This window comes from Corvus moneduloides, chromosome 6 (genome assembly GCF_009650955.1).
Source record: "Corvus moneduloides isolate bCorMon1 chromosome 6, bCorMon1.pri, whole genome shotgun sequence".
Taxonomy (NCBI): domain Eukaryota; kingdom Metazoa; phylum Chordata; class Aves; order Passeriformes; family Corvidae; genus Corvus; species Corvus moneduloides.
Window position 1 is genome coordinate 6,119,660 of NC_045481.1, and position 26,834 is coordinate 6,146,493.

At 47.9% G+C, this 26,834-nt stretch overlaps 1 long non-coding RNA gene across 1 annotated transcript; it reads left to right on the forward strand.

The window, feature by feature from the left end:
- The first annotated feature begins 3,566 nt into the window (after positions 1-3,566).
- On the forward strand, positions 3,567-15,932 carry LOC116445800. The gene is made up of 4 exons (XR_004240884.1): positions 3,567-3,774; positions 4,974-5,096; positions 10,604-10,720; positions 10,803-15,932. It is a non-coding gene; the product is annotated as an uncharacterized LOC116445800 (long non-coding RNA).
- Positions 15,933-26,834: the final 10,902 nt, after the last annotated feature.

Genomic DNA, 26,834 nt, shown 5'->3' on the forward strand with positions numbered 1-26,834 from the left:
TGGGAAAGCTTTTGACGGTCTGTGTCTGCTGGAGGCAGCTGAGCGGGCCAGGCCAAGGATAAAACCTGGCCCAAGATGCAGCTCCTCACATCTGAAACTTCTCAGGTACAAGTGCTGAACATTTTGGGTACATTTTATCTTTTGAAAATACCTCCTGCGTGCTGTGTTTAGAAATGCTGCACCTGTGTAGGTACATGCTGCCTGGGAGGGCTGGTACTTTTATACACACATCCTTTGAATGTTTGGCGCTTGAATTCAAAAGGGCACATTAATTTAATTCATTTTTCTTTAACACTTGACTTGAGGAGACGTAACTGCTTTGAAATGAAGGAACTGATTTTTTGTTTTCTAGTTCTGTGAGACAGTTAAAGTAAATGCTAATGTTCTGGGGTTTTATGTTCCCAATTCTCTGAACCATTTAAAAACATGTATTTGTTATAGCACTGAATATGTCAGGCAATCCTGCTTTGGAAAGACTAAAATAAAAGAAAAAAGCTTCTCTTATTGTTTGCCTGTCCAGGCTTTTTCTTGTGCAGCACACATTTAAAATCTTATCTTCTCAAATAATATCCCTGTCAATAGAGACTTTGGTCCCAGTTCATGGGCCTGTTTAATTTCCGCTGCATTAGAGCACTGTGCGAGTCAGCTGGGCACTGATCCCTGGCCAGGCATCCTTGGCAGAGGGGAAATCTCTTCTTCAGACAAGGAAGGGAGGTGATTTCTCATGCTTCCATGGCAGAAGGAAGGGGATGGTATGTGGTGAGATGGAGCATCTTCTGTTCTTCCTGGTGGAGGTCCCTTTCAGCCAGCAGAACAGTGCTGGTTTACACTGGCAGGGGATCTGCTTCCCTGCACTCTCTGCCCCCTTGGAAAGTGGGCAAAGAAAAGCAGCTGCACTTGGATTGTGGAAGAATTTCCTCAGAGCTGATCAGGGGATGGAAATGCTTCTTGGATCCAGCTGAGGAAACATAGCTGACCTTTTGGCTGTAAATTATTGCCTGCTAATAAGTCCTGCTCGTGTGCTGACAGGAGAGGGGAAGATGTGTCTTTGCACTTGAAATTGTGTTGAATGTTAAAAAAAAATACAGTAAATTTCACAAAGATTGGAGTAAGTGATGCTGTCGTTCATTCAGCTCTTAGGCACGGAGTAGGTGCTTCTGTGTCTTCCTTTTCTATCTCTGCTTACAGAAGTGATATTACTGAATTAATTACCATGTCTTTGTGAAGAGCTGAAGAATCGCTCGAGTCCTCGATTCAGCAGTAGAGAAATGTCAGATTCATCTCACAGTAAATTTAAAATTACACCAACCTGAACTACTGCTACTGGCAGCATAATAATAAGGCAGGTAATCAAAATCAATTAAATTCCACTGCCTTCCTATTGTCCTGGAAAATTCAAATTTGAAATTAGTTGGAGTTTCATTTGACTTCTCAATAAAAGAGGCAGAGCTTCAGAGATAATTTGAAGTAAATATGTGGCCGTGATCGATCTTTCCTCAAGGTGCAAAGACCAGGGGAGCCATGTGTGCACGTTTGTGCACACTGAGTACCAAATGCAGCCAGGTGCTCCAGGTCAAGGCAGTAACTGGTCTGAGGCTGCTGCATTGGTATGTGCTAGCTGGGTCTCAGGCTTGCCAAGACCCAATTTGTTAAAATTTGAGGGTGATACTGATCCAGGTGAATCCCAAATGCAGTGTGCCTCCATTCCCACTGTCTAAGAGGGTGGAGGACAAAGCCTGGTGCAAAATCCACTGCAGGACCTTTAGGGAGCAACCAGAGGGAGGGGAAGTCCCTCCCTCTCTGTGTCCTTCCAGCAGTGACATGACCAGATAGAATATGCATTGGACATCTTACAGATCACAGGGGAACAGGGAATTGCCCAGGAGCTTCAAATGCTGTCAAAATGAATATATTCCCATAGCACTGTGCCTTGTTTTTGGCACTGTCTGAGCCTTTGAGTCACCTTTAGTAGCAGGATGGGAGATGGCACTAGATTGCCCAGAGAAGTTGTTTTGGAAGTGTTCAGGGTCAGGCTGGATGGGGCTTTGAGCACCATGATGTAGTAGGAAGTGTCCCTGCCCATGGCAGGGGGTTGGAACAAGATGATCTTTATGTCCCTTCCAGCCCAAACCATTCTGAGATTCCATGGGCTGGACTGAGTGACTGCTTGGATGGGGAGGCTATGGCATGAGCGTGAGTCTGTCAGGAGCAGCGGTGTCATCCATGGTAGTGGTGAGGAAATGGATACAGCTGGCTGGTGGAGAAGAAAATTTATTGTCTAGAGATGTTTCTTGGAGAAAAGTCCTGATCAAAGCCCAGGCTTGGTGCTGGGGCTGATCTAAGCCAGTGTTGTACTAGTAACTCCAGTGCAGCCTTTGGCACCGATCTGGCTGTCCAGAAAAGCTCGTCTTGTACAACTCCTTTTCACTCTGGGAGTGACCTCCTTCTTTCAGGGAAGGTCCTTACACATAGCTGGCGTGATTTTTTAAAAAATACTTTTTTTTTTTTTAGCTTTTTATCTGCCAGTATTTACATACAGAGTTAGACTTCCAGGGAAAGGGATTCCCCCTCTTTCTGCACACTGTATTATACAGGTAAGATTTTATTGGCTCCTTTTAAACTTTTTCTGGGCCTTTCTGGCTGGACCCTCAGTTATGAGGATAGGCTGAGCCTGGTATCCCACCTACTGCCCTAAGGAGGGTGCTCAGCAGTAAAATCCCACTGTCTGGCTGAGATGCAGGAGTTGTGCCACCCCACAGTGACCTGCTCTTTTATCTGGGAGGAGGTCTGGGTTGTTTTGCTGTGCAGTTTTTTTCCTACAGCAATCCAATTTCTCCCCATGGGATCATGGGTGTAAGTCCCAGGGTGGGACCCAGGGCACTGTGGCAGAACATCCCAAAAGCTCAGGGGAAAAAGTGGGCCAGGATCTGATGGCAGGCATGGAGGAAAAAGGGAGAACCATAAATCAGGAGGGAAGAGGAACATGACCCAGCGAGAGAGCAGAAGAGCTTGGCTCTCTGCCAGCAAGACCGAATTGGACTCCTCTCCCTCCAGCCCATCCAGGCACTGGGCTGTGTTTCTCCCAATCCTACCCTGAAGCGAGCAGAGCTCCCGCCCTCTCTCAGTGCCGCAACGGGCACTCGGCACCTCCGCGGCTGCCGGCCCGCTCCGCGCATCCTTCAGCCCGCCCTGACGGGAGGTTTTATGGTCCCCCTCGCCCGCCCCCTCCCCGGGCTGCTCCCCCCTCCCGCTTCTGGCGTTTCACATCCCCATCCTCAGCCGCGAGCCCCAGGCAGCTCCTCACCACCTGTCCAGCTCTGAGCCGCGGCACCCGCTCCATCCTCCGGCTCACCCCGCAGCCCGGCACGGCACGGCCGGGCGCGGAGCATCCCGGTGGCGGGACCTGCTCCTCCCTCCTCCCCTCTTCCTCCTCCCTCCCTCTCTCTCTCCTTCCCTCCCTCCCTCCCCGCGGCCTCGAGTCGCGCCAGTGATGGAGAGAGCGTCACCGTCTCGTAGCAGCGCTCCTAGCAACGCTCCTAGCAACCGGGCAACATCTGCTCCCGCTGGACCAATCCGCGCGGGGAACATCTGGGCACCCACCTCCGCGGGCTGCGGCCGGGAGGTGATGCGCTCCTCAGTGGCTGCAGGGACCCGCAGGAGCTGCCACCACCGCCACCACCACCGCCACCACCACCAGCAGCACTGCCACCACCTCCTCCAGGAGCAGCGAGGGAAGGACGGAGCAGCCCTCCCTCTGGAGCCGGGGCTCGCTGGGTGAGTGCCACTGAGCCGGAGGTGGCCGGGGACAGCGAGCTGTGGGGTTGCCCGTGGCAGCGAGGTGGTGTGGGGCTTTGTTGGCGGGATCCACTCCAAAGGGTTTAGCAGGTGGTTGTCGGCGTGGAGTAAGTTTTGCGTTTGTTTGGGAGCTCTCGTGGCTTTGCTGCAGTGTGGGAGAAGGAAGAGCTGAGAGGGAGGCTCCGCGCGTCCCGCAGTGCCACGGGCAGAGGTGCTGCTGCTCTGCCGGACTCTACAAAAGGTCATTTCGATCAGAGTCCTCTTTTCACGGTCAGAGCTGAACTCTGAAAAGTCACCATAGCTCCTCTTTCCATCGCCTGTTAATGCTGTCATCCTCTGGGATGACACAACTGTCTAAATATAGTTGTCTTATAGCTGCGAGGCACGAGTACGCACACATACGAGCTCTCCTTTCTTTTCTCCCTTGCAAGATTTAGACGTCTAATTTCGTTCATGTGCTCAAAAAGTGTGAGTGTCTCTGGCACACACGTAGAAGTGCAGAGTTTAGATATACATATATATCTGTGATAGTTTTTCCCCCGAGAGTGGGAGATATTCTTACTACAGCGTGCCAAATACTTCACCCAGAAGGAAAGGCATCAGCCTGGAAACTGTACTGTATGTCAGGCAAACTCTGAAATGTGCACCCTGTTAAAGAGAAATGGGAATCTGACTTTCTCCAGACCTGTACTGCTCTGCAGGCAGTGTGAGTGTGTATGAAAGAAAATTAATGCTGCTACTCAAAATAATGGCATGGTTTTAATAGTAGCCCTTTAGCTTTCTTCGGAGGTTGACAAGAATTAATGGAGAAAATAATGTGCCATTTTAAGAGGTGGTTGGGGCAGAATTAATGTTGTAGCTCCAGGGACGTCCGGATATTTAGAGGAGCAAGCTGTATTTTTGCAGCATTTGCTCTGTGAGGATTATAGCTACACCATTGAGGGACTGAAATGTTTTTTTCTTAATGTTTTATCTACTTTCCTGATGTGTGAAAGGGATTGCAGGAAACAAGGTCGAAGTTAGAGAATTGGGTGTAACATCACTTATTTATCCCTGTTACTAAGCCCTGTGGGGATGCTGAAATAGCACTTTCTCCTCCTGTGGTCCAGCTGCTCACCGTGTTTGTCCTGATTTTGCCACCTGAGCCATGTGTGTTTCTCCTTGATCCACCACGGCAGGTGACCGTTCAGCAGTGCCGTGCTGCCAGAAATGCTCGCTGAGCCCGTGCGAGGGGGAAATCTTACCAGAACTGCTGAGATTATCCCAGAAAGACCCTTGGCAGACTGACTCTGCATCCTCAGGTAACTAACAAGTTTGCAAACTTCAGCTGGTTGGGCTGAGTGAGGGGAGTTTACTGGGGTTAATGTCGAAAGGGGCAGAACCTGGAATTACTATTTTATTCTATTGATGAAAGCAGTGGGACTATGGGGGGCGAGGCAGGAATAGTCACTCAGCCATTATGTCTCATGCCTTCACGCCCTCATGAGAGCTCTTCAGATGCTTGCGCCTTGGACACATGTGTGCCCAGGGAGAATCGGCAATTAGGGAGGTCTGCAGAGCAATCAGCAAACTAAAAGGCAGTTTTAAAGTGCAAAGCCAGCAGACCAGAGTACGGCTGAGGGTCCACACCTTCCCGTAAGTCAATAAAAGGGGGCTTGCTCTAAGGCTCGATACGCTGGAAGGGCTACAGTTGATCGGAAGCCATGTGAAATCCTGGGGCTGGCATGTGTTTTCCATCCACATGCTCATCTGCCTGTGGTCTGGTAGCTTTGCATTATCAGCTGGGAATCCCACAGTGGGACCAGCTGCTTATGCTGCCCTAGGAGAGGAGAAGAGCAGCAGCAGAGCTTGTGAGACCAGGGACAGGTTTCAGCTGAGCATCCCCTAATTGGGAGTGCTCTGAAGGTTAGAGACGGGGGAGTTTATCACCGCAGTTTGACAGCAGTCGCAAGGACATGATGGTGCGTCCTGCCATGTCAAAGCCACGTCTCCCGCTGATGATAAAGGCCAGTTTCTGTGTGTCCAGAAGCCTCAGGTTTTGTATTTGAGCACGCAAGAGATGCTCAGCGATGGTCTCCGTCTCAGCCAGCTTAGCTCGCATATTGATCACTCTCCTTTACGCTGCGATAGGAACCCTGCAGGGCAGCGGCACATTTGAGTCACCACCTCCGTGCGCAGCTTGGCGGGGCTGGCTCGGCCAGCCGGCTCCTTGCTCACCCCCTGCAGATGTCTGCATCAACAACCAAACAGTATCGACTCAGACGAGCCCTTTCACTGCAGCACTGAGCAGGCAGGGAGGAATTTTCTTCCCGGGGAAAGGTAGGGGAGGTGCAGGCGCAGGCAGGTGCGGGGATGCTCCCAAGGGCTCACGTAAAAGTTCTGGGACAGGGCTGCTGTGTAGAGCCGAGGCTTGCAGACCCCTCTCTGTTGCCCGAGATGCAAAAGCACAAGCTCAGGTGTGTTTTCTCCTGGCTTTTCAACCATTTGTTAAACTCCGTGTTAGCTGCTGTCTCGGCTAGGCTGCAGCCCTGTGGAAATCGCCGGCATTAATTTATGCTGAAGCGGGGCTGCTGTCGCTGGGGTGATGCAGGAGCACAGGTGAAGTGACTTTGGTGCAATTTGCAGTTCAAATGGGAAGTTGCCGTGCTATAAATCTATTTCCAATCCAATTTAGATAAGACAGCCCTCTGTCCAAACATGCCTAATAACTCTGCGAGTACCACACACAGAGCACCATAATTGTTCCCGGAGAAATAAACAGGAACGGACACATTTTGGTCTTTTGAAGGTACAATTAAAGCCCTTGAGAAACGGTATCCGAGAGATCTAAGCCTGAGACAGAGGCGCCTATTCCCTCACTGCCGCGCGTGGGGTTTACATTCCAAACTTCCATTAGCGCTAATGGCAGCTCCAGCCGCCGTGCCCCGATGCGCTGCGCATTCCGAGCAGGCACGCACCGGCGGGGTGTAAACAGCGGGCAGCGGGAGCGGCAGCGCCCGCCTGGGGCTCCCGAGCCCCGCAGCACCGCCCGCTGGTGCGAACGGCACCGAGTCCTTGGGGAGCAGCGGAGGGCTTGCGGCTGAGCGCTGCCGGGATGCTGAACGCGCTTTCCCGACGCTCATCCAGGCTGGAAGGACAAACCTCAGGCTCAGGACTCAGCGCTGCGCTGGTTGGTCCCCGTGGGGAGATTTGGCCCCGTGCCTTGACTTGTGGTGTAGCGCTGAAAAAGACGTAATGTGATTAAGATGTATCTGTCTCTGAGCTTGAGTGAGGCAGAGGCAGTGACTCATACCACCTTGCTGGAGCTGTCAAAACACTTGGCTCGCGAGAATAGCCTTCTACACAAAAAACACTGATTCAATATGTTTATATTTAAACAAAACACTGAGGGTCTGATTCACTGCGGCATTACTACAGCCTTGGATGGCTGTGACCCCAGCCAAGCAGCTCCCAGGCACGCACAGAGCCATCGAGTGCTGACTTCCAATAAGTGTTAGAGAAAGGCTTGGTCCTTGTGAGCCTCCTGCATGGAGGGGGTTAGCATCGGTGCTGGTGTTGAGGGCACAGTGCAAGGCCACAGTTCATGCTCTTGTTTCCCTGAACCTGCAGACAGATGTGTGGGCCCCACCAGCATCCACAAAAGATGACAGTGATGAAATGGGTGGTTGTGGAACAGCAACTGCACTGAGCACAAGAGCAGACCCTGAGCTTCTCTTGAGCAGCCCTGGGATGGGCTTGTGTGCCCTCAGCTCAATTTCTCACCCTGCAGGTGTGCAGGCAGCACCCCCTCCCTCCTGGGGAGCTGAGCCACCTGTGACAGCCCGTGGGAGCTGCTGAGCTGGGGAAGGGGGTGCTCCAAGCTCTGCAGATTTGGAACTGCTGGGATTTGCTAACAGATGGTGTGGTGTCGAGCAGCTTGGGGCTACTTTGCTCCTAGAGTGTAGTCTTTCATTTAAAACTGGGAACACATTTCAAGCCAAACTTGCAGCCTAGAGATGCTCTTGGTGTTTGCTTGGTCGTAGTTTCCCTTCCTTGTTCCTAAAGTTATGGGTGTTGGGGTGAGGGGGTTGTGACAGCTTTGCTGTTTTAGATGATGTAAGGTCTTCAGGAATTTAAATACAGCCAACCAATCGTGTGTCCCAGGCTGGTGCTGAACATAATCCCAGGAAGAGGGTGCCAGTTGGGTGCTCAATGAACCCACTGCCAGGATGGTCATACGTGTCCCTCAGCAAAATACAATTTTTCCGTCTGCTCCTGCCAGCCAGCACCAGCCCCCAGCCCGCGGCATGGGCAAAAACACAGCCCTCCTTCCCTCTCAGCCACAGGCTGGCAGTCCTCCTTCCCTTGTCCTGGCTCCCTGATGTGTCCAGGACCCTCTGTGCTCAGGGGATGCTGAATTTCACATTGTCACCCTCCATCTCTGGGGCGAGGGGGGTGGAATTCCCGTGGCCTGGAGCAACAAGGGAGAGTTTTGCATGGAGCTGGCAGAGCTGCAGAACTGAGCTGAGATGCTCTGCATGCTGTGGTTGTCTGTGCTGCCCCTGTACTCAGGCCGATTTTCTGCTTCCACTGCACCCAGGCAGTGATAGGGCTGTGCTTCCAGCCTTTTCCCTGAAAAACACTATGGAGCATGTTTTAGCATTTAGAGGCCTGGTTTGAGGGGAAGGATCTACCTGTGTGCTGGGTTTGGCTCCTTTCCCAGCCCTGACAGCCTGGTTGGCCATGGGAATGTCACTTCATCTGTCTTTGTCACCTTTGTCTTCCTCAGGGTAGTGTGAGGAAAACTGTAATGTTCTCCCATCCTATGGTACTGGGAGATAAATGCATCTGTTGTTGTGCTCAGATAACACAGTAGTGGGGTTTCCACCTAGGGGAACGTGATATCGGAGTAATTAAATATCCAGGCTGCCCAGGCTCTGGTGCAACTCAAATACTGGAATAAAACCTGCAAGCAGAGAAGGTTGCTGCATATGAATTTAAACCAGCGTTTGCAGCTACTCAAAGCCAATGGGGTGGTGAAGACCAAAGCCTTGCCCTTGCCCTTGAGAGCTGAGGTGGGTGCTGGGAGCATCTCTGATGTGTGTGATGGTCCAGGGTGACTAGAAGCCTGTAGTAGTCCTTGACAACCTTAGCAGTGTTGTCCCACTGTGAGAGCAGTAGTCCCTCTCCTGGAGAAATGCTGCTCTTCTCTGCAATCTTTGCCATGGTGGGTCCCAGAGCAGGGCTGAGGGGTCTTGACTCCATATGGGGTGTTAATTCACCAGTCAGTTTCCTGCACAAATCTGCAGCATCCTTTATGAGAAACCTCCATCCTCACAGACATGAAATTCAGTGAGAAAACACGAAAATCCTCTCATTGAGGGGATTTCCTCTTCAGCCTGTTTTTGTGGGTTTTTGGCATAGAAGAAGGAAGGGAGAGCCCATTGCTCCTTCTTGCCAGTGAAGAAGAGATGCTGTCAGTCCCGGGAATGGTTGTGTGGGTATCTTACCACTCCCACCAGCAGCTAAGACTCAAAGAGCCCCTCATGCCCCATGAAAGGATCCTTCCAGCAACATGAGGTCTGTGTTCTGGCTGTGCAATGCTTCTTGGCTTTTCAACTGTATCAGGGGAGCTGTCCAGAACCAAATCCTTTATTTCCTCAGAAAACCTAAGTTTCAAATGCTCCCATAAGGAGATCCCAATTTGGGGAAGAAAATATTTCCCGTAGGACCTGACTTTGAGTTATACTATGAAGTGGCTCTGGGTAGTTTCTTTCCCTGAATTGCCTTTAGATATCGATATAATAAAATTTGGGTTTGTTTTTTTTTATTTTTAAAAGGTGCATTTAAAAGCAAGTAACAGAAATTTCTATAAAAAGGAGGATTTGAGAAGAGATGGTGCCTCCCAGAAATGCACATGGCTCCTTGTATTGTCTAATGAATAGCTGAGCAAAGCCCAGTCCTGGCTCTCACAGGGACCCAGTGCTCACCAGGCTGAGTACCACTGGAATTATGGACCTCATTAAGATGCTGAATTAGCACCATGTCACCTTTCCAGGGAGATGGGCAAGCTCAGAGCAGGCAGCCAGGCCTGGCTGCAGGTGCCCAGAGTGCCCTGGTCCTCTGCAGGGCTCTGCTCTGGAGGAACAGACCTCCAATGGGCTCTTGTCACAGGACAAAAGCCCAACAATTCCTTCTCTTATCCCAAATGTTGAGCCTCTGTCCTCTGTGCCCTGAAAAACTGAAGCCACCCAGAGAACAAACCAACTCCATCACCCTCCCACTGAACTGGGGCTCTCCTGCTTCTCCGAGACGACACTACCATCTAGTGAATACACTCCGCATTGGTTTTCCAGGGAAGCCACGGAGCTCCGTGCATGGCGTGTGGAAAGCAAAACCCAGTCCTCGGCCAAGCGGGGCACAGGATCCCCTGTTCTGCACACAGGTGGCCCCATCCTGGTCCCTTCCACAGAGCATGGTGACCTTCTCATCTAGGGCATCTCCTGCCTGCTCTGTGGGGCTGTGGCTGGCCAGGACATCCCACTAGGACCAGGAGACCCTGCCTGCGCCCAGTGCTGTGGTGGTCACTCCAGAGAGGGCCTTGCTGTGCTGGCAAGCCTCAGTGTGGGTGTTTCAGAGGCAGTTTCACATTTGCCAACCTCTCAACTGTTTTTCCAGTGGGTTGAGGGCTGCAGGTTGAGGCTGAGTGTTGTTCCTGGCTGCACTCCCACTCTGGATCCCTCCTTCCCCTGCACACCCCGGACTGTGATGTTATAGCCACCCTGGCAGCAAGCATTACTGACCTTGTTTCTCTTCTTCTTTTGTGCAGAGCTGATCTGATCGGGGCCTACCAAAGACATTAACGACGTCGAAAGTAGCTTACTTTAAGAGAAAATATGCAGAAGAAGAACATTTACATCAAGATTACCATGAGTATTGTCCAAAAGTAAGTATCTCTCTTGCTCCAGACCCCACCCTCTCCCCAGTTTCACTCCTTGATGCTAAAGACCCATCCATTTACTCCCCAGCACCTGATACTACCAGAGGACCGGACTTGTATCCTAAAACTATCTCTCCAGAAGCTCCGCTTCCTGGATGACCCCGAAGCCTATCTCCGTAGGTCTGTATTAATTAACAATCTGTTGAGGAAGATTCACCTAGAGACAGAGAGGGAGAGCTATGAATACTTTAAGGAGGCTCCGTGCTATAGGACTGCCTACTCTGACGCACGAAAACGGCTGAAGTTTATGGTGCAGGAGTGCTGTTCCCAGTCGCTCTATTATGAAGAGCTGCACTCGTATCGCATCGTGCCTTACTCTGCAGAGAACGCCGTTTACGGGATGGGCTACACGGGCAGCCACTTGGAGCAAAATTCTCAGTTGCTTATTTATAAAATGAATTAAAGTAGCTGTTAGACCCACTGATGTTTGTTTCTGAATGCTTGAACTGCTTGTTGAGGTGTTGAGATGAGGCACTAATTGCAGATGTGTTTGAGATCAGAGGCGGAGGCGCCGGGAGCTGAGCGGAAGGTGCTTTGGATAATGCTCTGCAGCCCCCGCTGCTGACCCCCGGTGTGAAGCACCTTGCTGTACACACAGAGAGGTGCAATACGGAGGTTCTACCCTGCAGAGACTGTGTGCAAGGCGGTTTGTAGAAACAAAGCTGCACTTAAGTTACCTGTGTGTAGATACAGATGCTCCAAATCACTTTTGCAGTTAAATTACGCCGTCCCCGGTGCAAGGGCAGCCCCCAAGCAGTGGAGTAGTCTAACAGTGAGGAGTAAAACACAAGTTATCTGCTGTAAAGGTATAGACAGAAAGTTTCTTTGAGAATTGCTTTGACCATGAAGGAGTCAGTGCCAAAGGAATCAGTCTTTAGCTTAGGATTTTCAGAGACTGAACTCGCTTGCTACTTACAGACACTCTATACTGAGATTTGCAAGGGTTTGTGGGTTGGTTTTTTTAAAAAATAATTGCATTCACCTTTTACTTATATTATCTCTTAGCTGGTATCTACTTCGCTATTTTAATACGAACCAGAATGACTCACAGGAAAGATTGTTTCTTCAGCCATCATTGGTGTTCCCTTAACTTCATTTGCCTCTTTCCCTAGCTGTTTCCCTGATACTTCTTTGCATGCTAATTTGCTGTTTGGCCTGAGGTTCACACTGGTGCTAGGGAATAGACAGCAATTTCTTTTTATGTGGACTATAAAAGGCAGCAAATCAATGATAACTCTCATAGATAGAGAATGAATGTGTCTGACAGATGCTGGTAAGACCTCAGAGGTTCTCCTGATGGAACTGCTCAGCATTAGTAATAATGTTTCAGGTTAAGTGAAATGTCTAATTTCAATCTGGGAATTAACTTTAGAATATGTAAATATATATATTTCACAAGCTATGGCATGTGTGGGATGTTCAGCAAACGGAATGACTACCAGTGGAAAGTTTCATAGCTGCCAAAGCTACGTCATGAAAATACCAAAGAGTAACATTAAGGGAAAGATGATGCTCCAGAAATGGGGTCAGAAGCAAAGATTGCACTATAATCTGGGGGAATGTGATTAATGAGCCTGTAAATCAGCTCTTAATGATACACTCGCAGCTCCCCCACGGGGGACCTGCATCCCAGAACTGCTGAACAAATATACAAGATGGTTCAAAGCCTGTCAAAGTCCTACAGGTCTGTTGGCTTACAGTGAAGAAAATGGCTTTGCCTCGCTGGCTATCACCACTTTAAAGCTTTAAAGCAAAGTAAATAACAGCGCACACTCAGCTGGAGGCAGATATATATATAGATCTAAGAACCTAGGTTTTTTTTATTTTTAAAGGCTTTGCTCTTGCAGATGTGGCTGATACTATTTCTGAAGCACTATACAGTGTGAACAAATACTGTGGCTTGCCAAGAACGTGCTTTTTGTGTCAGATTCCTCCTGTCACCCTGCTCAGAGCATCCTGGTCGTGTGTGTTGCACATATCATCACAGCTTCCAGGCATGTGTTAGTGCTGGAGAAAGGGCAGAAAAGCAAGAGCAGAAAGGTGTGAAGAAAGTTAACTCTGGTATCAGTAGTTAGAAGTCAGTACAGGTTTAGGAGACAGAAGGAAGCAGTAAAATCCAGACTTTTTTTTTAAATTAAAAAAAAAGTCAGCAGTGTAATTCAAAACAAGGATAACCTGCAAACTGGTGAATATAAACATCTCAGATACTGTGGGAAGGCTGAAAAAACAGGGCAGTGCTGTTTGGGAGGTGCTGTTAGCCATGATGAATGTTCAGATTTTTGGTTTTGCTTTGAGACAAGTCATATTTACTTATCTCTTAGAAAAGGATGTCTTTCAATCCTCAGCCAGTGCAGTTCAGCTTCAGAGCTTCCTGGTTGTGTGTGGTTTGATTCCTGCCGCCCCTGGGCTTTCACCAGCCCAAAATCATGGAGCTGATCAAGTTGCATGGTTTGAGAAATGGTTGAGAAATTTCCAGTTTGAGAAATCTCCAGTGGAAAGGGGCCATGCCCACCTCAAGAGGGGGCTGGGGGAGCCCAGGCTGCTGATCAGGTGTGTAGGACAGCCCCAGTACCATCAGTAAGAGCTGGCAGAGAAGCCCATCTGCTGTTGTGAGAGGTGCCATTATCCCCCAGGAGCTGTCCGGCCTCTGCGGCACCAGGAACGCCTCGTGCCACCCCAGGGCTGGGGGAATGGTAAAGGAAAATTGCTCCTGTCTTCTGATTTTTCAAACCATGTAATTTTCCACTCTGACGTGGTCTGATTTATGCTTTTTTTCCTCTTCATGTCTGTTTTCACCTGATTTCATAATGATCTAGCATGTATAGGAAACTCTAAAAGTCTTCTTTTCTCTCACTGACTGATTTTTTATATTCATAGGATGGTTCTGGCTTGAATAAACAAAACTTTTAACTTAAAATTAGAAATGTTACTATGAAATGAAAAAAGCTCAGTAGGATCAAAGTCTTTAACCTCACCTGAAAAGGAACATTGGCCCTGTCAGATTCACCATTGAAGAGGTTCTTTGCCTGCTGAAAGAGGCAGATACTTTCTTGCCTATTGAAAGCTTCTCTGATAAGGCATTTTGATAACTAACAGATATAACAGACAAAAATCTGCATCAGGTCACAAAACTCCTTGATCTACCTAGGAAAGAGAATGATAATTTACTCATGTTTTTCTCATGTGTTTTTTTCTTGAACAAAACACATTGTCTCTTTTTTAAATTTTTGCTTGCTCCAGGAGCTGCTAAAATGGATTATTTCTTTCTAGAGAATAAATTGGGTTTTTTATGGTTGACTTTTTGATATGGAATTGAATCAAAGGTTCACTATTCTAAACACTTTAAGTCTGCTTCAGTTTTTACTGCCTTCTGCTTTGTCCAGTGATTGGTGCTGCTAAAAAATGGATCTGAAAAATTTGACTTGAGTGCTTAAAAATAGTTTATGGGGTGATAAAGAACTACAAATGTGCAATAACATTGCAAGTGACTCCCGAAATACTTAATTTGACACCTTTTGAATTATATACTTGTATTGATTCTAACATTTAGCTGCCAAGTTACTGGGTACCAGCATTTTAATGCAGCTACATACAGTGATTTTTCTTTTTTGGGTTTGTAGCTACAGTTCAGCTCTTCTGGCTTCTGATGTGAGAATCTGTCTGTAGGTGGTCAGCTTTCAGTGAGATAGATTTATATATATATATGTTCTATTATGACTGCATTAGGAACTCCTACATATGGGCTATGTTTGCACTGGATGTAAAGAAAGTCCTTGCTTCTCTTTGACTCAGTTGCCTTGGAGATAGAATATTCATCAGAGAGAATATAGACGAGCTGGGTAACAAGGACAGACTTGGTGAGGAGAGCTGATCATTTTGAAAATGACTGGCTTAGGGCAATTAATTTTCACCTGGGAATAGCAGCACACTGGGCAGTAATTAGTGTTTCTATGAGTTGAGTTTTCTTCGTGCTGCTTTTCTGGCTGGACATGCTGGTGAAGGGTGCACGGGGCTTCATGGGAGCCACAGCGTGGGTGTGGATGGGGCCTGGTGCAGAACCCCAACACTGAGTTTGAGGAACTGAAGGTGTCCCCACCCACGGCAGGAGGGTTGGAACCAAAGGTCTTTAAGGTCTCTTCCAACTCAAACCATTCCATGATTCCATGATTCTGTGATATGAGGGCCCTGCTCCTGTAAATGCTTCAGTTATCACCCGATTTCCTCGCACAGACCCTGTCGCTGAAGCCCGAGAGGCTCCTCATGTGCTTGATGCTCAGCATGTGCATGAGCTTGTGCAGGGCTGGGGCTGCGCCCGTCGCAGACCCCCCTCGATCGCCGCGTTACCGGTGACTGCCATCACCGAGCTGCCGCTTGAGCTCTTCAATACATCTCTCTTGCACTGTAAATTGAACTTCTGTTTTCCAATGAATGTGTTGAGTATATGGACTACTGTGCCTTAAAGCCCCATCCTCGTATGAGCCTTTGTAAATGTTCTGTAAATCCGCAAGCCGTCTATCGCTGGTATCTCTGTGCACTCTCTACAGATCTGATTTAGTACTTGGCAGGACCTTGGGAAACCCAGCCCTGACCTCAGTTTGCCATGAACACAGAGGGGATTTGTAAATTCCCTCTTTTCTTTTTTCGGATTGCTTTCCTCTCCGGCATTCATGAAATTCTGTTTTTCTGGTTCCTGCCTTAGCTGGGCTCTGGGCCACGTGCAGCACCAGGAGCCCCCCACAGGAACTCGGAAAGTTGTAAAAAAGTTGTCTCCAGATTTTAAATGCCACCTGTAGAGCGCTCCCAGGAGGGAATCACAGCTGCATACAACAACTGTGGCAGGTGGTGTCAAGTATATCATCATATATTTGACACGATTGACAAAGCAGAGAAGGGAACACCTATTTCTATTGAAATGCATGAGCCTGCATTATGTTAAATACATGGTGATTATACACCAAGTAATTGGAACAATGCCTACTGGTTCTGTAACAAAACAAAACAACAAAAAAAGGCTTTTTAATGTTTAAAATTACCTGGGACCTGATTGAAGGTTTTTATGAAATTGTTTTCTAAAGTGAATAGTAGAAAAAATGTATATGTATTTTAAATATACGTATGATGTGCATGTTATTAATAAAGATCTATTTCTATTGAACCAGATGGACTCTTGCTGAATGTATGTTGTTTGGTTTACAAGTTAACATGTAATGCTTCTAAAGAAAGGTTTCTAATCCCATCAATCCCCTGAAAAACTTATAACCACAGATTCTTTGAGGGACCTGGATCAGAGGGTGAATCTGGGGTAACTATTCTGTCATTCACTTGTCCTGCCCTGATCTCATTGTTTGCATCCCAACTTGCCTGTAGATTTGCAAGACCCTTCTTCTTGTTTATCTATTTTGTTTACAAAATCTACAAGGAGCCATTTTTCTAATGATGCTCTGCAGGGTATGCCCCAGATGATGCTGAAGGGCAGAAGTTAAAATAGTTAGCCATTGGAGCGGTTCAGAAAAATGGGATTTTTTTACTAAAAATCCTGATTATGATGGAAAGATTTTCCTCATCATTAGGGATTTTCTTTAGGACCATTTTCTTGAAGAAGCTGAAGTGAAACACTGAAAATATATGAGAGATATTGAAAAGGAGAAATATTTACAAAAAGATGGGCTTTCCCCTGTGGGCAAGAGCCTCTTGAAAGGGAAACATTTTCCAGGGCCAGGTGCTTCAGCTCCCATCTCCAGCCAGGACTTGTGTACTACCTGGGGCTGCAGGTCCAGGTTTTGTAAAGACTGAGCATCCCAAGCGGGTGCCATAGGCACAGCAGCACATCAGTCACCTCCTCTGAAGGTGTTGCATCAGGAGACAACAGCTGGATGTTTCAACCTGAGGACAGCTCTGAAAACACTGATCCTGAGGCCCCTACATGCCTCATGTGAATGTGGTGTTGCCAGGATTAGCAGCCACCACCCAAATCCTGGGATGTTCTTTATCAGACACAGTCCTTTGCCTGTCTCTGAACCACTCCTTAACCAAAAAGCAACACCTGGACCTTGGCCTGGGGATGTGCATGACTTAGAGGAATGGGCTTCTTGCTGCGTGTCTGCAGGTTTGGGCTGGTTTCTTCCCATATTTTGTGTGAATGACCCAGGGTCTCTGGGGTGACATAGCCCTGGCACAGAGAAATCTATTCAAATGGCAGAAATTCCTCCTGGATCCTTGGTAGGAGCCACCACCTCTGAGGATTCACCACACTGGTAAGAGATGCTGAGGCTTCCTTGGTCCATTTGTGGGGAGAACTGCTTTAGTGTAGAAACAAAAGGCAACAGAGCAGCTTCCCACCTCCCAGCAGAGAGGTACTGGGCTGTCCAACACAGACAAACACTTTCCTACTATGGATATTTTCAAAGTCCTGTGAATCATTCTGCCAGAAAGAAAATTTGGCTGCAGACTGAAGGTGGAGTCCTCTATGCCAATTCCTCTGCTGCTAAAGGAGGTGATGAAGATGCTGTCACCAGACCAACCTGGGCTTGCTCTGTGCTCAGATGTATTTTCTTTTTAGCTCTTTACAGCCACTTTGAATTGAAGTAGCTGCTGGGCCGCCCTACCCTGGCACTGCCAGCGGAGATTCATGGAGCAGCTGGCACAGGACCCAGGGAACCCAGCCGAGAGCTGTAACTCACCATTACATCCCACCCTCGGTGCATTTCAGGGCTTAATTAAATCAGGCCCCAAGATAAGCAGCACTGATGGCCAAACCAGGTGATGCTTTGAGCTTCTGGCTGCAGAGCGAGTGCTGTGCAGAGCCCTGCAGCCTCCCAGCTCTCCTAGTCCAGTGGGGAGGTCTGCTCTGCCTTGCTGCCCGCAGGCTGACGTGCCGCTGATGGGAAATTGTCCCCAACTGGGCTGAGTGGTGCCAAATTGTAGCTCTTATCGGTTGAAGGAGTCTTTTTCCTGACACAAACTGCTCGGTGGAAATCGTTGCCAATTTGCTGCAAGGAGGTTTGTGCGTAACATCTGCTGTGAGGGAAGAGGAAGGATGGCTGGGAAGGAAAAGGTCTCTCTCCCTGTAAGGTGCCAGAATCCCCTGTTCACAGTGGGGAAGCTGTTAATGCTCTCCCATGTTTGAGGCTCAGGGCCATGCAGACATTTCAGGTGTGCTGAGATCATCCCATTACAAGGTTCCCTGGGTTCTATGCCTGCTGCTCCATGAATCTGGGCTGGCAGTGCCAGGGTAGGGCAGCCCAGCACAGTCTGGGCATCTGACAAGCCCACAGCCCTTGATGGGATGCTGGGGGGATCCAAAACCTGTTTTTAACCTGTTTCTGCACACTCATGGAATCATCAGTCCCACACACAGAGGGCATTCCAAAAGGCTGGATGCACCATGCCCCAGGCAGACAGGGTCTCTCCCAAAGCTCTCTAGTGCAGGCAGGGTGGCATCTTGAGGGGGGTTATCCAGGGAAACATTGGGATTTTGTAGGTACATGGATTGCAGGGTGGGACTCTGTGAATGCACCCACCGTGTCAGTGCCAAAAGGACCTGCACTGGGTTAGTAGGTGTTAAGGCAGGTCCTGCATGGCCAGGTGTAGAGGGTGATACCCTGCTAAAACTGTTCCTAATGATCCCAGTGGGATGGGGCCCTTGCTTACAGCATTAGTGCAAATAGCTCTTTTTCTGCAAAATTTTGGGTCTAAGGACAAAGGACATCCTGGTACCATTTGGGGGCACAGGTCCATATGCAGATAGCTGAGGTGAAGATGTGGCTGCTCTGGAGGAGAGCCAGAGATTGTATCTAATTGCTGCTTAGGCAGGTGGGCTGCAGAATGAAAAGGCTGTTGTGGGAGCACCTGAATAAGGAAAAAAATCTGGTCTGGAAGTGGTGGAAGGTCTCAGGGGCCTTGCACTTGCTACCAAGAAGTTACTCTTCTCCTGGGATTGTTTTACCTGGAATCTGTGTTCTGGGAGATGAGTCTGACTGAAGCCATGACTAGGGGCTGATGGACTGGCTCAGCGGTGTCTGCTCTGGTTCCACTTGGGATAAAAAAATCAGTGCTGCAAGTGCTGGGAGGGAGCCTTGTCACGAGGCTGAAAAAGCCCACATGGACCTTGCATGTGCAGTTCTCAAGGCTGGGATCACCTGGAAAGTGAGGGCAAGCTGCAGCTAACACGGGGCAATAGCAAGTCAAATGCTGGTACCCTGGGTACTGAGCCTGGCCTGTAGGACACCTGGTCCCTTCCTCCCCGGGCAGGTCCCTGCTCCCCCAGCGGTGCAGGGCAGGCTTTGTGCCTGAAGATGGCACTGCTACATTGAAGGATTGCCGAAAAATTGCAGTCATGGAGCTGCGTGGAAAAGCAGGCGGGCGGAGCTGCTGAGGGGAGCCCAGATGCGGGTGCAGTGGTGGGTGCTGGCTGGGTCGGGGCTCGAAGGACTCTCTTGCCCACGGACGGACAGCTCCCAAACAAGGCTCACTCTGTAGCTGTTTGCAACATCATCCTGAGTTTCCCCTTAGCTTTTGGCCCCAGAGAGTGTCCAAATCTTGCTAGTTTGATGTGAACTCTCTCCTCTGCTCTCTTAAGAAGCTGTACGGTGTGTGTTGGTTGCTGAGCTCTGCAGAGGTCTGGTGCGAGCAGGACAAGGGGCTGCTCTTATTTAAAAGGGACAATTCCCTTCTTGCTCTGGTAGTTAAAAGATGGATGGGAGTGTGACCCAGGCTCTGCCCAGGTGCTCACATGAAGCAAAATATCACTGGCCAGAGCCACAATGTGCGAACAAAGTTGTCTTTCCTGGGCTCATGTGTCCTGCTCCCCCTTCACTTCTTGAAGGACCTGAAGAAGCAGCAAATGGTCCCTACATTGTGCAGATAAGAATTAGACCCTGAAGTGAGTGAATGATGACCCTCCCTGGCCCCCAGATGACCAAGGTGTCCCAGGTCTGTTGTCTGACCATCAATATTGGCTCTGTTTCATCACAAAGGTGATGGGACACTGACTGCAGTCAGGGTGAATTAGCAGTGATGCATTCTAGGGCTCATGACAGAGCAAGAAATAGCCCAAAGGCAGTGTCCAACCTGAGCTTGGTGGTTTGGGCATTACCTGAATGCCAAGAGACCTAGCAGGCAGGACTGGGCCTGAATTAGGATGGGAGGGTGCCCTGGGGCACACCATGTGTCCGGTTTGAAGGCCTCCTTGGCAGAAGGACACCATCCCAGGTCAGACATGGATGCAATTGCTCCTCTGAAAGCTTTGTGTGGCTCAGATTTTGTGAGTTCTGTCTGTCCTCAGCCCCCGAGCCATGGACCTTGTGGGATGGAGCCCATTTGACCACTTGGAGCTGGGTCTGGATTTACAGTTTTCTGTGCATTGGCACCCCCAAAGGCTACCAAGAGAGAGAATTCTTTGTCCAATTTGGTAACTCTGTCTCTATGCACACACAGTAAAAATGCCTATCTGTGTGTGTCTTTCTCTTCACCACTGGAGGGCTGCATCTACCTGCAGACTCTATTTAGGTTACACTAAACCCAGAGCACCTGTCACCTTGAGAGATGCGTTGTGCCAGCGTAATTGGGGGATGCTGAAAAGCAGAAACTGTTTTCTTTTGGGAAAAATCTGGCTGTAAACTTCATTGGTTTGCAGTGAAAGCACTTTCCCCCCACTGTTGGAAGCTTTCTGGTTAGTTCTAATAAAGGCAGTGGGTTGGGAGGGAAGAGGGGGAAATTTTTTTCAGGATAGCAGAGCTGTGAAAATAGGAGCTTTAGTTTGTTTTGAGCTGTGTTCCCTCTTTCATAAATTAAATACTGGGGCCTTGAAATATGAAGAAGTCCTTGACCTCCTGAATATACTCCCAGCCAACTATTTCTGTGTTGTGCCTGAGCTGGACAGTGGTTCCCTGAGGCTCAGCCCCTCTGGTCTCCAAACCCAACCCTGACCCCTTGGGACCAGGTTTCTGCAGAGTCTGGCAATGGGCTGAGCTCCCCTTTCCTGCTTAACTCACAGGAGTGAAAGGTGCAGTTGGGCAGCAGGAGCTCGACAAGTGAAATATTTCATCTGCAGATGCCTTACAGTGTGCTGGAGAGTTGTGCCTCTCCGGGGCTCTCTGCTCAGACTGTTGTGGGGTTTTTTTCAGCTTCACACAGACTTTGCAGATTTCTATTCTAGCTTGGAATTCCTATAGCTCGGAGACACAGCAGAGCCACTAGGAACAGCAAGGCAGGTATTGCCTTAAGCCATGCCTGTCTCCTTTTTAACTGCAGGGTGGTGCCTGTGAAGTTTGATGATTGACTCTCCGGCAGTGCTTCCTTGGGGATGGGAAACCCTTGGGATGACTGCCCCGGTGAAGACTCACACTTGGCAGAGTGACTTTGTTGCTTGTCCATTTGGACCTGTCACCTGTTCTCACGCCACCTTGGCTCCCACCTCTAAGGGTTGCTGGAGGAATTCAGATAAGAGCAGTAATGTTCCTGCCGTTGTTTGAATAAAGCTCTGCTTGGACTACAGAGGGCAGCAAATCGTTCAGAATCCAAAGGCTTACATCCCATGCTTATTTTAGCAGCTGCAGCTCTGTTGGAGAAGTTCCCTGCAGCCGAGAAGAGGAATGGGGCTCCAGTGCAGGGACCAAGTGACAGCAGGGCCACCTTCCTCACTGAGGGTGGCTGCTGTAACCTGTGGCTCTTCTCCACAAACTCCTGAGGAAGTGTGTTTGCCAGTAGAAGTTACCTGGGATGGAAAATTGTGCTTTGTGTTTTCCAGACTTTGGTGGGATTTTCAGAGTTGTTTTTTCCCCCATGTAAGTTTGTGCTCTCCCCTGAAAAGACAGAGCAGCAAGCAAGAAGGGCTGCCAGGTTAAAACCACACTAAAGTGCTCCATGGATAAAGTCTGCATTGCTTGAAGGTGTTGTATGTGCACACAAACCCCTCTGCACCCTGGTGTTTGTGCTTCTTGCTAGGAGTTGGGCAGGGAAGTGTGTAACTGCTTCAATGAAAGCTTTTGGGGATTTCTTAAAGAAATCTTTCATGGAACTTCAAATTTTGAAAAGGCCTTATTATATGAGAGCTCTTTGTGCTGCACCTTTCTGTGTCTCTCTTCCTCCCCTCCCAGACGCCCAGGTTCCCTTTAAACGCCTTTGAAAATAACAGCTTTGATAAATAAATCAAACAGCATTGTGCTTCAGAATCACTAACGGGATCTCACACTGGTCAGCTGCCAAACTGCTCCCTTGCAGAAAGGGAACCAGTTGTATTAGATACCCTGTGTCCTTCTGTCATTCACTTTTTTGGAGTTGTTTGCCCAGTTGCCTGCCTAGGTTGCCCAGAGAAGTTGTGGATGTCCCATCCTTGGAAGTGTTCAAGGCCAGGTTGGATGGGACTCTAAGCAACCTGGTCTGGTGGAAGGTGTCCCTGTTGATGGCAGAGGGGTTGGAATTAGGTGGTCTTTAAATTCCCTTACAGCTGAAATAGTTCTGTGATTCTTTGAGCCATTTCATTTCCCTGGGAAGAACCCATGGCATAATTTTCTTGTCAGCATACAGAAGGAATGTGCTGGGAGAAACAACCATGTAGCTCTGTTGGTTCCTGCTGAACCCCTTCTGGGTCACACAGAGATTTTACAGACCTGTGAGTGGTGGCAGCACCTCCCTCTATACTGAGTAATGCTGGATGCTGGGATGAGGAATGCCGGCAGTGCTCATGACTGAACAGAAGGAATGAGTGGTGAAGGTTCTGGAGCACAAGTCCTATGAGGAGTAGCTGAGAGAATGGGAGGTGTTCAGCCTGGAGAAAAGGAGGCTGAGAAGAGACCTCATCACTCTCTACAACTCCCTGAAATGCCAGGCTGGGTGTCGGTCTCTACTCCCGGGTAACAAGCGACAGGACAAGAGGAAATGGCCTCAAGTTGTGCCAGGGCAGATTTAGACTGGACATCAGGAAAAATTTCTTCACTGAAAGGCTAGTCAGGCATTGGAGCAGGCTGTTCAAGGAATCAGCATCTCTGGAAGTGTTCAAAAACTGTGTGGATATGGTGCTTAGGGTCAAGGTTTAGTGGTGAACACATCAGTGTTAGGTTGGTGGTTGGACTCGATGATCTTAGAGGTCTTCTCCAAGCTTAGAAATTCTATGAGTCTATGAATGGGCATAAATTGAGTGAAATACAAGTCTGTCCATCGTGCATGCATTTAGTTAATCCCCTTTTGCCCTTCCTGCCTATGGGGTGGTGGGAGCAGGACAGAATTGCAGCAGGCTGTAAATGTATTGCTGTTTTACAAAAGGCAGCTTCTCTTCCAGTTCAAACATACACTGAAAGGGATGACAGCAGACAAGAAGCAGCTGGGATAAGGTATCAACACAGTGAGGCATTGGACTGGCTGTTTTGGGTGGTCTCTTCACTTCAAGGATAGTTTTGATAGAGGCACAAATGCTGCTAAAGCCCAGGTAAATGTGGACCAAAGTAGCACTGCACTGTCACTGTTAGCAAGGAGTATTTAATTTTTTTTTTTTTTTTTAATTGAGCTATTTTGGAGGCTTAGGTAAAGGCCTCAGAAGGAGCTGGTAGGTGAAATTTTGGTAAATTCTAGCTGGCTTTCCTTTTTGGGCTCCTTAAGGGGTGACAGAAGGGCAACTGCCAGAAAGTGTCCAGTCTTGGTTTGGAGACTCTGTCCTTTCTGAGCAGACTGTCCCAGTGCTCACAACCACTTAAAAAGGTGACTCTTTCTTTTTTTTAATTCCTTTTTTTTAAGTGTCTCGTTTCTAATTGGAACTGGTCTGGACTCAGCTTCTAGCCAGGAGCATTTTGTCAAGCTGCTCTCCTAGATTAAGAATCCCATTTAAGTGCCCGTTATCTTCTCCATGTGAAGACAGTGTAATCAAGTTGCCTCCCACTCTCTCCCTTTTGAGGCTAAACAGATTGATCTCCCTGTCTGTGGCTAAAAGGCCTTTTCTAAACCTTCCATCAGAGCTTCACTTGGGTATCTGGGCCTCATATGGGGCTCTAATCACTAAGTGAGTCTTGAGCTAAAGTGATTTTCTGAAGCATAACACAAAGCATTAAGGATTTCTTGGCCTGTATGGAGTGTAGTATTTTTTTTTTTAATCCAGTTTCTTGACTCTTGCCTTTTTATGTTTGTTTCAGTGGTTTGGACTCTGTGATGCAAAATTGATTCTGGGTATATCACCCTACAGTGCCAGGAGATAGGTTGTTGGCTTGGGGTGCAGATCCCTCTGTCCAACCCAGAACACTTCCTGTTCTCATCAATTCCAGGTCATACTGGAGAGGGAAGGTGAAAGGGCACACACCTGCTGGAAAGGGACAGGGAGACAGAGAGTGCAGCTTTGAACTCAGGAACACCTCATGCTCCTTCTGGCTGCTGCAAGTGCCAGTGTGATGGGTAGGAGGTATTAAGGTTATATTGGTCCATTATTGGGGTTCATAACAGCTCCTCATTGCCTTACATGATGCTTTCCTAGCATAGAATTTCTGACACGAAATTCTTCACAGATAAGAGCTCTGCTTTTCCCTCTACCACAAAGGTGTTAAAAAAAAATACTGCATATTAAAAGAAAAAGGAAAAAAATTGTTCAAAAACATGGACAACACAGGAGAAAAAAGAGACAGGTGAAATAATTTGTGTTGTCCCCTTGCGTGTTGCTCAAGCTGTTTGTAATCCATGAGTGTTGGAGCTCAGGGGACCATGCAAGTCCCAAAACCCTCATCCTCACAGTAGTGCAGAGCTCTCTGAGACCACCCAGGTGTTACAGATGAGTGTTAATCAGGAAATCTCAAGCCTGGGAAATCATACTTTGTCCCTGTAATATGAACTTCAGAAACTCTTGAGTGGTTCTGTAGTCAATGATATACTGCAGATCAAGAACAGGAGAAATTCCTGTTAAATCAATGTTAAGTTAATATTTATAGTGATATGACTGATGGGTAGATAATCTGCCTTCACACTGATACTAAAAATTTATCCTCATTCCTGCTTCAGGAGCTGGTTCTGCTTCTCCTGGAATGCCCTTTATTGCACTAATGCTGTCCAGAACATGCCTGCATTGAAAACCTGCTGTGTGTAAAACTCAGAAGACTTCAAGTAGCTGTCGAGGCATGCTGGATCCTTTTTGTGAAGCAAACTTCCACTGATGCAGTGCAGACTTACAGTGCAAGTGGTGGGATGGGGACTGGGATGTGCAGTGGGAATGCAGGAGCAAGGGGGAGGCCAGAAACCACTTTAAGGTTCCTTGTCACATGGATGAGTTTGTGCAGATGGGTTTGCAGCTGGCTGATTCGTTCCTGGGGATGAAGGAGAAATGCAGAGAGGGAGAAAAAGCAAAATATTGCTCTGTCCAGTAAGAATTACGGTGGCACATAACACAGGTACAGATGTGGTGTGTGTCTAGTTATGCTCTAGACAGTACCCGAGGACACAAGGAAGGATATCATGTTCCCTCTCAGAACCAGTAGAGTTCTTCTCATTCCTGATGGTTACTGGTTTATACTTCTTTTTATCTTTTATCAAAAATGGTTAGAATAAAGCTCCAAGATTTTTAATAACTGTATAAAAAAAATTAAAAAGGCCAAGCCTTTTTCTTTTTTTTATCCTAGTAACTCCCCTGCCTTCCACTGAAAAAAAAAAAAAGGAGATAAACTCTCCAAATTTGTGTGGGAGAGAAAAGCCATCAAACAATCTGTGGCTGCAAAGTCCAAATTAAGGAGAGGTCAAGGACTGGATAACAAAACCCAGAAATATACTACGTATGATGCCAAATGCAGATCTGCAGTCCTGGCCACTGTGATTGCTTTTTTGAGAGGAAAAGGAACATGTATGGTTGCATATTTGTTAGTAGGAAGTCAGGCACGCTTCCCATCTCTGAAAGAATCAATAAAATAGAGAGATTTCCTGCTGGACACCATGGAAATAGTAGAAATTATGAGATGAAAGCAAATAGTTCAGTAATAAATGTATAAATACCACTTTACACTACTGAATTGTCCCTCTTGGTGAGTTGTAATTATTAGCAAGCTTCCATTTCCTAGTAATGGTCCTTCTAATGAGAACACCTTCCATCTTTCTGGTGAGCAGCTGAAGCCAAAAATCCATAACAAGTGAATCAGTTGTCTGTGACACGTCATGGTTACCATGTGGCCATGAATGTTTTGCAAAACACAATGTCCCATAACAACTCATTAAGTATTGTTTTTCTTTCTGTTTCATATACTCTCATTAATTTGTCAGCTCAAGGTGTTTTTTTTTCTTTAATCCTATATTCTTGCTCTCTCTGAATATCTTTTAAGCACCTGCTCAATTTGAGCTTAGAATAAAAGAATGTTGTGCCATGAAATGTTCCTGCAACAACAAAAAGATGTCCCGATGACCCTGCTGCTCATATCCCAGCTGAGATAAATTTCCAGGTGTGAAGGTTTGTGTAATCCTGATGATGCCAAATGTTCCTTGTACTTTCTGCTCTGATTTCACACAGAAATGACCGTGGCAGTGCTGTGGAGCTGCTAAATGGGACTGTCCAGGAGAAAACAGTATCCAGAATACGAAATAAGAACTACTCACCTGTTCCAGTTTGGGCAAATCTAGAAATATATCCTCTGAGAGAAGGCAGGTTACAACCATCCCTCCCCCACCAGGTTCGGGAAAAAATAAATTTTCCTCGAAGGAAAAGGAAAGAGATAAAAACTATTTATTTAACAAACACACAGGAAAAGGATAATGATGCTAAATAATAAAACCTCTCGCTCTGCTGAGAGAAACCTGGGAAAATTTCAGAGTCCTTCCATAGATCTCTCTCTCTCCCCCTCCTTGGAGCTGGGACGGGGTGGTGGGCCCACCTCCAGGGCCAAGGCCTCGGTGGAAAATCCTCCCAATGTATTCTGATGTTGAAACAGTCCAGCAGGGAAAAAGGGAAAAAAACAAAGTCCCGGGAAAACAAAAGTTCAACTCTCCAGAGGAAAAGGAACTGGGGAAAAAAACTGCCAAAAGCTGGCTGGAAAGAAAAGCAAGCTGGGTGCTTTCCTTCCCTCCCGCTCTCCTGCTGCAGCTGAAAAAAAAGTCTCTATCTCTGTGT